Genomic DNA, 13,922 nt, shown 5'->3' with positions numbered 1-13,922 from the left:
TCTCTCTCTCTCTCTCTCTCTCTCTCTCTCTCTCTCTCTCTCTCTCTCTCTGTCTCTATCTGTCTGTCTGTCTGTCTGTGTCTCTCTCTTTCCCTCCTTCCTTTTCTTCCCTCCTCTTTTTCCCCCTACCGCTCTGTGTGTGTGTGTGTGTGTGTGTGTGTGTGTGTGTGTGTGTGTGTTTGTGTGTGTGTGTGTGTGTGTGTGTGTGTGTGTACAGCCACTCTTTAACAGCATTTATATGGCCCTTCCTCACCTGCTGAATGGCAACTGTGGAACTGAGGTTCTTGCTAACTTTTCTCCAAACATCAGAATAATCTCTATCACATGGATTCAGCAGTTGGGGAAAAAAAAAACTGAGAGAATATGCTCACCTTCATATAGAATTTTCCCTCAAACTGATATCTATTGTTTTGGGGGAAATAAGACTCTGGTAGAGAAATTTGTGAGTCTAGGATGACACAACCTAACCTTTAAGAAAACAGCTGAGGACTGGAAAGATATGTCCACATGCCAAAATACTTACTGCACAGCCTCAAGACCCATGCTTAATCATCATAGCCTACGATAGAAGGAGAAAACAGATTCTTGAAAGTTGTGCCCTGAACCCCATGCGTATGCTTTGGCATACACATGCCCATATTCACACTCACATAGGCTTCACACAAACGGTAATAATAATAATATATAAAGTTAAAAGACACAAAATTGGGCTGGAGAGATGGCTCAGTGATTAAGAGCAACGGCTGCTCCTCCAGAGGTCATGAGTTCAATTCCCAGCAACCACAGGATGGCTCACAACCGTCTGTAAAATGATCCAGTGCCCTCTTCTGGTGTGTCTGAAGAGAGCAATGGTGTACTCATATACATAAAATAAGTAAATAAAAAGATTTAAAAAAAAAGAAAAGACACAAAATTATGAAGAACCACATGTAATGACATGCAGCAGTAATCCCAATGTGCCAAAGCCTGAGACAGGAAGATCAGAAGTTCAAGGCTAACCTGAGTTACCTAGCTAGATCATCGTGAAAACAAACAAAACCTGAAGAACTTACTCAAACTGTACATTGAAAGGGTACTAATACCTCTTGAAATAGTAGTGCCAAACATCAGTGTCTAATTTATCTAAAAGCACAAAGAACTGCTCTTTTCTACTTGGCAAAAGAACCGAGTGATCTGGAAATGAATACAGCTTGTCTGAGGCTCTGCCCCAGTCTAATGTCATCTCTCAGGTATGAGTAGCCCTGGCATACCACACTTAGTTTTGGAAACCTGTCATTGTCCCCGTTGTTCTGCATGTGGATCTTATTTTCCCTTCAATCTAGATGCCTTGTGAACAAGGAACTTGACTATCAATCCTGTATTTCTGCATCTTACAGAAAAAATATACTAGGCAAAAGCTAAATGAATTAGTAGCTTGATATATTCATTGTGCTATCATTATTTAATGAGCCTACAAAACTTTTCTCATCTGCCTAGATACATGCCTAAATCCTGCCCTGTCTTTTATCATCTATATTCATGCACACATTCATTTATCAAGCTATTTCCCATCAGCAGTTTTTAACCATGTTTTTTCTACCCAAACCCACTGACAAATGATGTTCCCATCTGTAATAAGAGCGTACTGAGGCACTTCCTGCAGGGAGGGACAGCTGACTTCTTGCTCCCTTGAAATTTTAAACAATCTCCCAATTGTTGTCTGCTTAAGAGTCACTGTGTCACATATAAGACTATGAGTGTAAATCAGTTGTTTTCAACTTGTAGGTTGCGACCACTTTTTGGATTGACCTACTCATTTGCAGGGGTAACATATCAGATATCCTACATATCAAATGTTGACATTACAGTTCACAATAGCAGCCAAATTCCAGTTGTGAAGTAGCAATGGAATAATTCTATGTAGTTGGAGATCACAACACCATGAAGAACTCTATTAACGGGTCACAGCATCAGGAAGGTTGAGAAGCACTGATTTAGAGAGAAGTGTTATGCCTTCTTTCATTAAAAATAAGTCAGTATTAACTGTCTTAGTTAGGGTTTCCATTGCTGTGAACAGACACCATGATCAAGGCAACTCTTATAAAGGACAACATTTAACTGGGGCTGGCTTACAGATTCAGAGGTTCAATCCATTATCTTCACTGTGGGACACATGACAGCATGTAGGCAGATGTGGTGCTGGAGAAGGAACTGAGAGTTCTACATCATGGTCCAAAGGCAAGCAGGAGACTCTTCTGTCCTGGGCAGAGCTTAACCATAGGATCTCAAAGCCTACCCACACTGGAACTCACTTTTTCCAACAAGCCACACCCATCCAACAAGTCCATACCTCCTAATAGTGCCACTCCCTATGCCAAGCCTTTCTAAACCACAACATTAACAAACATATAGAGCCTGTGTGAGAGATATGGCCAAAAACTTTGGGAGGTGTAGAGTAGTTGATTCTCCTACGTGTTCTTGCTAAGATAACCTTGCATTTGGTACCTATACTTATCACTTGGGGAATCGTCGCTATTTGGAACTCAGAAATGACTTCCTTTTTATATGTCCCGATTTTAAGTCTCTTATCAATGAGCCTCCATTTCCCTCAAATGGAATAACAGAGGCACTTTTGTGCATACTAAGTAAAGATACAATTTAATGGGCAAATGTTTTTCTTTTTTTTTTAATTTAATGGTTGAAAAATTATCTCAGAAAGAAATAGGTTTTATTCTTGTGGGACCAAATTTCTGTTTATTTGAATATGCTATTCAGCTGGCATGAAATTCATCCCTATAAACCTGGGGCTCTGAAGGGTGAAACAGGGAGATCCCAAGTTTCTTGCCAATCTAGTCTACATTCATAGACTCTGCCACAAAATCAAGACAAAATAAAGCAAATGGTTTTAAGCCATGCTTCAATAAGATATTTGAGATAAAATGAGAAATATACACTACTTGTAATATACTTAAATGATGGAATGATATGCGATAGTTATAATGTTATAATTCTTACTGGCTAAGGAACACCTAAATCCTCTATTTAATCTATATGGAATAAGAGATACAAAGAGAACATATGGCTGATAGTTTATTGTAATTCATACATCCATTCCCATCCCTAGTTTTGTAAACAGTGCCTTATACATACAGTAGCATTTCCCAAGCAAAAATAATACTCCCACAACATTTTGCTATCTAGACAAAGGGTCAATGAGCTAGAGCTAATGCATACCAAATCTAGTAGGCTGTCTGTTTTTCTAAAGTTTTATGGGCTCACAGCCATAGCATATTAATTTTTGTATTATCTATGGCTGCTTTCATGTTACCATTGCAAAGTTGAGTAGTTGTAAAACAGAGATTTTGTGACCCACAAATCCTGAAGATTTATTACCTGGCTATTTACTGAGAAAATGTACTGACTCCTGGTAAAGACTCATTATCTATAGATTATAGTAGTAGCACAGTGCTAACTGTAAAGAAAAGTGTTGTATTAATTATTTGAAAGGGCCTCTGGTTAAGCTGTGATGGCTCTGAGAGGGAGGTTGAAATTGAAGAAAGGAAAGTGCAAAAAGGAAAAATGCCACTTGTTTTCAGCTTTAGTATACTGCCAGCTAATCCAGACCAGTTCTTTACATTCTACCAACTAAATGAGTAGTACTCTAGTGTTTTAGTTAGGGTTTCTATTGCTGGGAAGAGATACCATGACCAAGGCAACTCTTATAAAAGACAACATTTAATTGGGCCTGGCTTACAGATTCAGAGGTTCGGTGCATTGTCATCAAGGCAGAAAGCATGGCAGCATCCAGGAACACATGGCACTGGAGGAGCTGAGAGTTAGATCTACATCTTCATACAAAGGAAGCCAGGAGCAGACAGGGAATCCTCAGGCAGCTAGGAGGAAGGTCTCAATGCCCATGCCCACAGTGACAGACTTCCTCCAACAAGCACATACCTACTCCAACAAAGCCATACTTCCTAATGTTTCCACTCCCTGGGCCAGGCATATTCATACCACCACAACTAGTGTTCACTACAAGCCAGCAAGTTAGTACTTCTGTGAAACTTTCTCTCTACTAAGCTGTCCTTTGAAGCTGTACTCATATTTTTCATATTCTAATTTTTGCTATTTTTTTTTGTAGAGCTACTTCTTTCATGGTTACTTCCTTCTTTTCTTTTCTTTTTTTTTTATGAAATGTTTTAGAAATATGGGATGCCAAGGAAAGCCCATTTATTTTAAGGTCATCTGTACAGCCCCATTGCCCTTGAATTGTGACAAGTTTTCATGTAAGTGCTTTCAAACTTGAAAAACACATAGACTCCCTGACCTGTCACCAATGGGACTTGAATACAGAAAGACTCCCAGGTCAGTGATAAAGCTTTAATTCCAGGGGCTGAGAAAATGAGTTGGTTGGTAAAGTGCTTGCCACTCAAACATGAATACGAATGTCTGAATGCTAGCCACCAAATAAAATGCTTGGTGTGGTAATGTGTACTTAGAAGCCCAGTAGTAAGGATGTGAAAACACACAGATTCTTGGAGATTGCTGGCCACACACACCTTATAAAATTCCCCCCACACACAATTTTTAGCTCTATACTTACAACTTAGAGAAGAAACATATTTTTTAATACAAACATCAGACCTGGGGAATGTAGAGATTGCTCAATGAGTAAAGGCAATCCCCGGGGACTACATGGTAAAAGGAAAGAACTAATTCTTCCTCCGCTTGTATGTGTTTGTATATGTGTGTACATATAAAAAAATAAAGAATAAATGTAAAAAAACTGAATAAAATCAGAAATAACTTATTTACTGAATTCCATGATCAATTGCTGTGATTAAATACATGGTAAAGACAACTTCAAGATGAAACGTTTATTTTGGCTCAGAGTTTGGCCGACACAATTGATTGTGGTAGTGAATGTATGGCAACAGGAACTTGCTTATTTGTACAGGTATCAAGAAGTAGAGTGCATGTTCACGTGGTATGTGTTTATACGTATGAGTGCATGCACATAGAGATATGAGGCCTATGCAGAGAGTCTTCTTTGATTACTCTCTACCTTATGGATTGAGGCAGGGACTCTGAGTTGAGCCAAGAGCTTGCTGATATACAGCTAGCCCCACGAGTCAACTTATTCCACTGATCCTATCTCCACATTCTGAGAGCCCATCCATCCTTCACATGGGTTCTGAGGACCTAAACTCTGGTCTTAATGCATGCACAGCAAGTGCTTTCTTTAATCACTGATGGCTGGGTACCAACCATACTTAAGATATGTCTCTCCTCAGTTTAAACCTCTCTGGAAATGCCTATACAGACATGCCCAGAGGTATATGTCTTGGTGATAGGTGAGTCTACATCTAGCCAAGATAATAACAAATATAAAACATCACAGCAATGCTATAGCATAACAGTGAATGCTTAATAACCTCCTTCAGAGTTTGAAGATGAGGTGCAATAAAGCCCTGACTTGTCACATTGCTGATGCTTATAGGCCAATCATGTCAAAATTTAAGTTACTAGTTTGATGACATTGAGGTAAAATTTGGAAGACATACATAGTCAACTTTCACCAAGCTAGCATAAATTAGCTTCAAAACACCACTGGAACTTACAATTAAAAAGAAAAACAACACAAAAACAACAGGCTTAGCTTGTATCAATTTATAGGCTACATACACTATCAAAACAGAGTAGCTACCTTACATATACATTGGTTTCTCCCTGATCATACTAACATTGAAACATTATAAAGATGTTTTCTTGGGTACCAATTTTTAGCATGCAATTTGTGTGTTATTTGGAAGTAAATCAAAAATAAAATTACTCCTGGTCTTGCTGCTTGCTTTAACAGCCTTCTAAGGAAGGTATTTATTATATTTATAACATATAAAAATTAAACCAGAACTCCTTCCTTAAAATCTTAACCAATGTACCAGATATTTTGTTCAAATTATGTAGAATGAGTTAAACTAAATTGTATTTTATTAACTGCCATTAATACATGCTTATACTAAAATGTAAATTAAAAGCAAATTTAGAGAACATTTCCATTGGGCTGTTAAACTCTTTAAAAATTATTATAGACACTTCAAAGATGTATCACTCATTCTGATTGTTGCCAAAGGCAACCAGTGAACACTGCCTTCATTTGAATGTGTCTGCTCCAAACTTCATGTGTTACCAATGTGATGGTGGTAGCTTTAGGGCTCGATTAGAAAAGTGGCTTCAATCAGTATTCAGACTCTAGCCTTTCCACCTTTGGCAGTGTGAAGACACAATGATCCTGCCCTATAACCTCCCATCTTTGTTGTGTGAAGACTACATTCTTCTGTTCAATAAGATACAGAAATAAGTGCCAATTTTCAAAGCAGAGTCACCTTCACCAGAAACTCAAACATCTTATGCTTTGTGGATATCTGATCCTCCAGAACTATGAGGAAAATATATTCTGTTTATCATAAATAACTAGGAGAAGAATGTTGTTGTATTAATACAATCAAATTGAGCAGGTCGGTAATGTCCAGGATTCTCAGGAAATACAGAGTTAAGAAGATAGACAGGGACCATGGCCTTATAATAGTTACACTCTGAATAGTGGTTGGGCTGTTAAAGACTGTGAAGACTTGGGAAGTTAGACTGAATGCATTTTATATCAAAAGATAACAATGAAGACGGGTGTGGTGGTGCATGCCTTTAATCCCAGCACTTGAGAGGCAGAGGCAGGTGGACTTCTGTGAGTTCTAGGACAGGCTGATCTACAGAGCTAGTTCCAAGTAGACAGAGCTACACAAAGAAACCCTATCTCAAAGAGCAATAACCACAAGATAGCAAAAATGTGGGGACTCCAGGTGGAATGTTATAATTTGAGGGGTGTGAAATGCCATATATAGGCTCAAATGTTTGAACACTTGGTCCGAAGCTATAATGCTAATGTTTGAGAAGGCAGTGGAACCTTTAAGAGATGGACGCTCCTTGAATAGATGGGTCAGTGGAGCCATCATAAAGGTTTTATATACATTTACCACATACAATTTACTAACGATGAATACAATGTAACCAGACACTCTGGTCCTGCCACCATGTTTTTCCTACCAGGTTTCATGTCTCTCTCATCATTATAGACTTTTATCCCTCCAAAATTAATCTTTTAAATTAATTAAGTGAAAATTAATCTTTTGTTCCTTAAGTTGACCTTCTATCTCAGCAAGGAAAAATATCTAAGACAAATTAGAAGCAATAAAGATCTAAAAGAAACTAAAATAAAGTGTAAAAACTCAGAGAATGAAACTGTCATAGCATGCTGCAAAGTTGGAAGGTCAGCCGGGCTTAGTCATGGTAAACTGGAGCCTGGTGTCAGGTGGAACTAGAATGACAGATGGCAGAAAAAAATAGTTTCTTTTATACTGGATGCCTATAAACAATCTCATGGTAGCAAAGTATTTTTTCAGAAATAAATACTGTGTCAAAACAGGATAAAGCATAAGTGTCTATGTCCCTTGTTTCTGTGCTCTTCCCCTCACAGACTGACCACATGACCTTTGACATCTCTGTGGAAACTGGAGTAACTACAGGAAAATATCTACCAATTTTGTACTTTTACCTCAGGGATTTCTTGGAATTACTATTATCATATTTAGTTAATAATAGAAGTCATTATCCCGGACAGTTTGACATTCCACCTGGCTTTCTGATCTCACATAGCTCAGACTAAAGGGAAGCCACAGAGTAACATATTTGGGAGCTATCTTTTTCGGAAACACAGAAAGACTTAGTATAGATAATCCAAGGCTACAGTTTTTATTCCTCAAAGCTTCCTTTTTCTCTCAGTGATCATCTTGGATTTAGAAGTCCTAAACTTCAGTTTTGATATTTCTTTGGATTTCTGCATTTGCAGTACCCTGTACTGAACTGGTTATCAAAATTGGTTTGTCTAGAAGCAATCCACCCTCCCTTATGCTCCAGTCAGTGAACGATTCTGTAGAATCCAGTTTCTAAAGTGGCAACCTGAATCATAGTTCAGAACTCAAAGGAATGGCCTGTCAACATTCTCAATGATATTTTCTCTGCCTTTTTTCCCTCCCCAGGACACTCACTACAAAAGCTTCATACTGTTTTTTGGTTGCTTCTTGCATCATTTTACAAGTTTGCATACAAAGTGATTGGTTTCACTATGACATCTGCTTGCACATACTTCGTTATCTTTCATCATACTTTCTTATGAAACCTTTCTTATGTTACCTCCCTTGATAACCAAATGCTGTAGGTGAGTATTTTCATTTTCCAATCCATTCCAACTAATTTTCTACTTAATAATGTAATTTGGGTTCAGAAAAAGATCTATGAAACAATAGAGATAACATTCAGGAAAAAAATAAAAGATTATTTTTTCCTCTATCTCCTGAGACAAGTCACAGAGCTTTGAGAATTGGGTGATCTGAAACACAGGCTGATTTAGAGATGTCCAATCAGTCCTTACAGCTTTCCTAGACTTTTCTGATTTTATTGAATGGTGTAGCTTTTCAGGTTAACCAACAAACCTGAGCCACACTAACACAGACAGATGCGGGGTGGGGGGAGAAGTGATGGACGAGGAAGAAAGGAAGGAAGGAAGAAAGGAAGGAAGAAAGGAAGGAAGAAAGGAAAACAGATGACTGTGTCTACCATATAAGACAGATATAACTCAAGAAACATTGAACAGTCGTCTCGACAGTGGTAATCTGATAGGACATTTGGCCTTCCGATGGAGATAGCACTACCAGGCAGATAATTTGCCCACAAAATACCACAAAGCAACAGATGCTTAGAACAGACCACATAATAAGAAAAGCTCTAGCCAACAAACTTCAGCTTTGTACTTTGGGTAAAAATGTTTTATGCAAGGTTAACATACTACTCCAGGTAACATTAGATCAATTTGTCTAGTGGTTTATAATGTAGATCACTCTTTTCTTAGCAATGAAAACAAAATCATTTAACCTCTTCCTGGGTTGTATTTATACTTTCTGGGGACATGATAGATCAACAAGCTGTTATAAAAATATTGTATCTAGAAGACCTACCAAAGAACCTGTCCCCAAGAATGTTTGCTGGAAATTTTCAGTAAATACTATCCAATATTTGTCAACAGGGCTCACCTGAGGAATCATCTGAAATTGAGTAGTAAACTTAATCCTCAAAAGAAATCATCTTTTTAGAACAAAAAGCTGAGGTTTAGGAAAAGTTCAGGGCTTGTTTGTGTTAGGTTTCACAGTTGGGACAAATGGTTGATGTGTCCATTAATGTATCAAGCAGACACTCCTGGCATCCCTCACTCCCTACTTGTTCCAGAGTCTGACAGACTGGCATACCCTGCCCCTTACCCTGATCTCTTCAGCTGAAGGAGAGTGGGCTGCTCTTCCCTATATAATCCAGTCCTTTAGGTTACCTGTCCCTTTTGTACCTTTGGCTTTCTGGCTGCTGCACCTGGTTACTCTCTCTCCCCTCTCCCTTCCCTTCCTTTTTCCTGCCCCACTCTTCCTACATTGCCTAGCTCCATCTGTTCATATGCACTCTGGACTCTCCCAGATGTCCCTGGCTCTGGCTAGCTCTCCCTTTTATTAAACTTTCCCCTCCACATATCTACGAGTGTTCATGTCCTTTCTTTTCCTTTTTATTTTGTTTTTAATTAAGTTTGTAGTTTTGTTTTTCTATTGAGAGAGAGAGAGAGAGAGAGAGAGAGAGAGAGAGAGAGAGAGAGAGAATGAACATGAAGTTTGTCCATAGAATGTTGTAGAGGATCAGATCTAGGTGGAGTTTGGGGAGGGGAAATATGATCAAAATATATTGCATAAAAATTAATAAAAGGCTTTCCCAATCCCATGGAACTCTTGGGTCTCCTAAATGATGTATTTGAAAAAGGACTTAAAGAAAGAAGACAGGCTGAGTGATAACCTAAAAGAAAGGCCAAAATGGATATGAAAGAATGGCAAAAGTATGTATATAAATTGCTTTTTGAAGATGAATATGTAAGGATATCCTTCTATAAGTTAGAATAAAATGGTGTGCAGCACTGTCCTTGCCTATCCATGCCATCTCCTTGAAAAGAGAGTAACTCATTGAATCCAGCATGACTACAAGTGCAAAGCATATTTAAAAGTTCTCAGAAGAACTATGTAGCATACACAAAGTTATATGGGTCTAGAGATGAAACAAAGGTTCTGGAATGAAATTTCATATTCAAGATGCTAATCCTAAAAGTAGATGATATGACCAAGGTATTTATTAAGTAAAAAGATGGACAAATGATGTAGCTCAGTTGACAGAATGCTTGCCTACTATGAATGAAACACTGGGTTCAGTGCCCAGGAGCACATAAATTGGTTGTGGTGTGACATACATGTAATCCCAGCACTTGGAAGGTAGAGGCAAGTGGATATGAAGTTCATGGGAATCCTCAGATACATGGTCAATGAGGCTAGCCTGTGATACATGCAACCCTCTATCTTTCCAAAATAAGCAAACAATAAACCATGAGGACCAAAGACAGAAGCAATTCTAAGTAAGGAATGAGTGAAAAGACAAGCACTTGTGGAGGAGATAAATATTGTTCAGTGCTCTTACCATCCTATTTTGTACATACCACGACCTCTTAAAGATGAGAGCTGGTCAGGAAGGACAGACTCAGGAAGGATGTGGTGATGTGAGAGCAGTGTGACAAAGGAGGCAAAGTGGTTAAATATCCTCCCATTTTGAGTGCTTTATCGACCAGCTGTTATCCGGAGATAACCAAGGAGGAGCCGAGAAACAAATCTCCCTCAGAAATGCAACTATCCTTCTAGCTTGTGTAAAAGTGTTTTCCATTTTTAAGAATTTTAATGTATGACTCAGTACAGCTAAAACTTGCATTACTTGACATACATACATCACCTCTAACTCTCTGACCACCTGGTGTTGTCGAGCCCCCCCAACCCTTGAAATTTAGACAAATTTTGAGGAATGAAATGAAAACTAGTATCAAGTTCGATATTTTTCTCCTTGACTTTTCTGGAATACCACAAGATAAATTATTATTTTGGGAATCACTCTATAAATCTAAAACTCCTGAATACTTTTAAGCCCAGCACTCTCAGGAGGCAGGATCAGGTGGATCTCTCTGAGTTCAAGGCCATCCTGGTCTACAGAGCATGTAACAGGTCAGCCAGAGCTACACAGAGAAACCCTGTCTTGAAAAACCAAACAAGAGAGAGAGAGAGAGAGAGAGAGAGAGAGAGAGAGAGAGAGAGAATTATTTTTTTTACCATAAGCTGTCATTTCACCTACAGGTTAATTTCCCTATTTATGAAAATCTTATCTGGAATGGGCCATTCATTAAGTTGAAAAATTATTTAAAGAACACTTCTTACTATTATTACTTTATAGAACAACTAAGTTTGTTCTTCAGTGATTTGTTTAGCATGTAAAACCCAAACCCATACCACCCAAAACCATAGAAAGCATAGGAAATATGGACATAAACATTTGTGACCTTGGAGTAGTCAATATGGTTTAAACATGATGCCACAAGCATGAGCAAGAAAATAAAAAAAAACCAAATTGGAATTCAGCAAATTACATTGTTTTGAATACTAAAAGGTACTATCAGAAGGGGAAACAAGATAACTTATCATAAAATGAGGGAAATGCTTGCAGATACTTGGCTATGATAAGGGCCTGGGATGTAGAGTCAATAAGCAACAAAAAAAATTTGAGTAGAGATGTTGTCAAATAAGATCTGTTCCAAGCAGGGGCCAAGGAGGATAGGATAGGAGGTTTGTGGAGGGGACACTGGGAAAGGGAATAACATTTGAAATGTAAATAAATTAAATAACCAGTAAAACAAAAATAGAAAAAAATAGTCCCTTGGATAAATACAAATCTGTTCTCTCATAAGCATGATGGTGTAAGAGGTAAAGTTCCTTTAGGGATGGAGGAAACATTCTAACAGGAGATAAGGGTAATGACTCCACGACTCAGTAGGAAAAGGTACAATCCACTGTAGGTGGGGCAATTATACACTATGTGAATCCCACCTCTGTAATATTATGTGACAGGTAATGAAGAGAAAAGGAGGAAAGGATGTCATCCACCTAAAGTCACATGAGCGTTCTTTTTTTTTTTTGGAATGAATTACTAAATTTATTCTTGCACAAAGAATTGTGTAGCCATAATCTTACATTGATAGAAATCTTTGTAATTGGTATAAAATTGAAGTTATAATTTCTTACATTGGTACAGAATATATATATATATTTAAGGTTTTCATTAGTATAAATTTGTATATTGATACAAAATTTGAAGTTAATATTTTTACTCCTAGATAGGCATTGTGCTTATGCAACTCGTTTAAGAACACAAGGCTTTTATAGCTGCTCTGACATTTTGAGGAATAGGTGACTGTCCAGGAGTCAGCTGTCTCTGTAATTTAAGTCTTGAAAGCTATGTTTTTGTGCTTCATAAATATTCAGGTAATATTTAATTCATTCTCAGATTTCTGATGGGGTTGAAGACTAGTTATAGTTTCATAAGCAAACTTAAGTTGTTTTAGCATTGAGAGATAGGATAAGAATTGAAATCATGCACATGAATGTTCTAAATGGCATCCTGTTAACCTTTAGGTTGAGTGGCTCAGCAGCTTATTGGGCTTCTTTGAGCCAGGCACAGCTCTTTGCTTGTCCTTTAAAAACCAACACTTCAAAATCAAAGGACAGAGACCCATAACAATTTAGGGATAGAGAGAACATCTGTCTACAGAGAAAGAAGGTGTGTAGTTGTCTGGGTGGGGATGTAGGTGGGGCTGGGGCAGCTGGGGAAGGGAAAACCATGATGAGAACATATTGTCTGAAAAATGGTTCATGACAAATCAGTAAACAAATAAAGGTGGTTCCTGTACCCTCCCTAGTCATATATAGGATAACAATGTCTGCTAAATCCATGACCACAAGACACTCAAGAGAAACTCAAAAAGTAAGGTAATGGGAAAAGAACACTGGAGAGAGGATATCTTCTTTACCAAAATGACATGGGTGTTCATAATGGGCCGTACTCAAACTGTGAGTAAGGCATTACCTTGGCTAACTTTAACACCTACATTTATTAAATGCTTAGTAAAAGCAGGACACTGTGTTATGTGAGTATGCATCAGTTATCATATTCGACCTTTATAGCAATCCATTGAGGATTTTTGCAAATTTTCTACACAATTTTACAGCTGCACAAACTGGTGCAAAATTAACTTAAAATATTACCTAATATGTCAGATAATAAGAACTAATATATACATTCCATGTATGTAAACGTTCTCTTACTGCCACAGAATACAACCTTGTCCTCTTTGAACCTGAGAAGTGCTCTTGGTAGAGACAGTAGAGAGAGAGCACTGACACTCTTCTATATGTTCAAAGTATGCACAAAAAATCTCCTATTTTTTATCTGGTAAATTTCATGATCTAAATGATCATTTTTATATCACTAGAGTAGCTAAGCAGAATATCAGTAACCTGTTGTCTAGACAATTTCATTAGGTCACTTCTCTGACCCACATGAAGTCCTTGAAAGAACAGGCTAAGAATGGATTTGTCAGCACAGTTCTAGATTTAGTTGCTTTCCTCATTGTGGGGAAAATCATTACTCCAAGACTGTCTTCTAAGTGCTCATAGTTAGCAAATCCATCAAGTATTTTGACGAGTGATTGACTTTTATGAGGTTATTTTCTCAATTGAAGTTTCCCATCTCAGAAGAGTCTAGCTTATATCAAGTTAACAATAAAATAACAAAAACAGCTAATACAATAGCGCTCAGTACTGTAAAGCTAATTTACACTGTAACACAAATCTGAAACTCAATGCACAGTGAATGATAATTGCTCTTTTTCTCCTCTTCATTGCTTCAGGCGACATCTACTCTGACTATGCTTTCTC

This window comes from Grammomys surdaster, unplaced genomic scaffold (assembly GCF_004785775.1).
Source record: "Grammomys surdaster isolate TR1022 unplaced genomic scaffold, NIH_TR_1.0 236, whole genome shotgun sequence".
NCBI lineage: Eukaryota > Metazoa > Chordata > Mammalia > Rodentia > Muridae > Grammomys > Grammomys surdaster.
Note: the sequence above shows the minus strand (reverse complement) of the source record.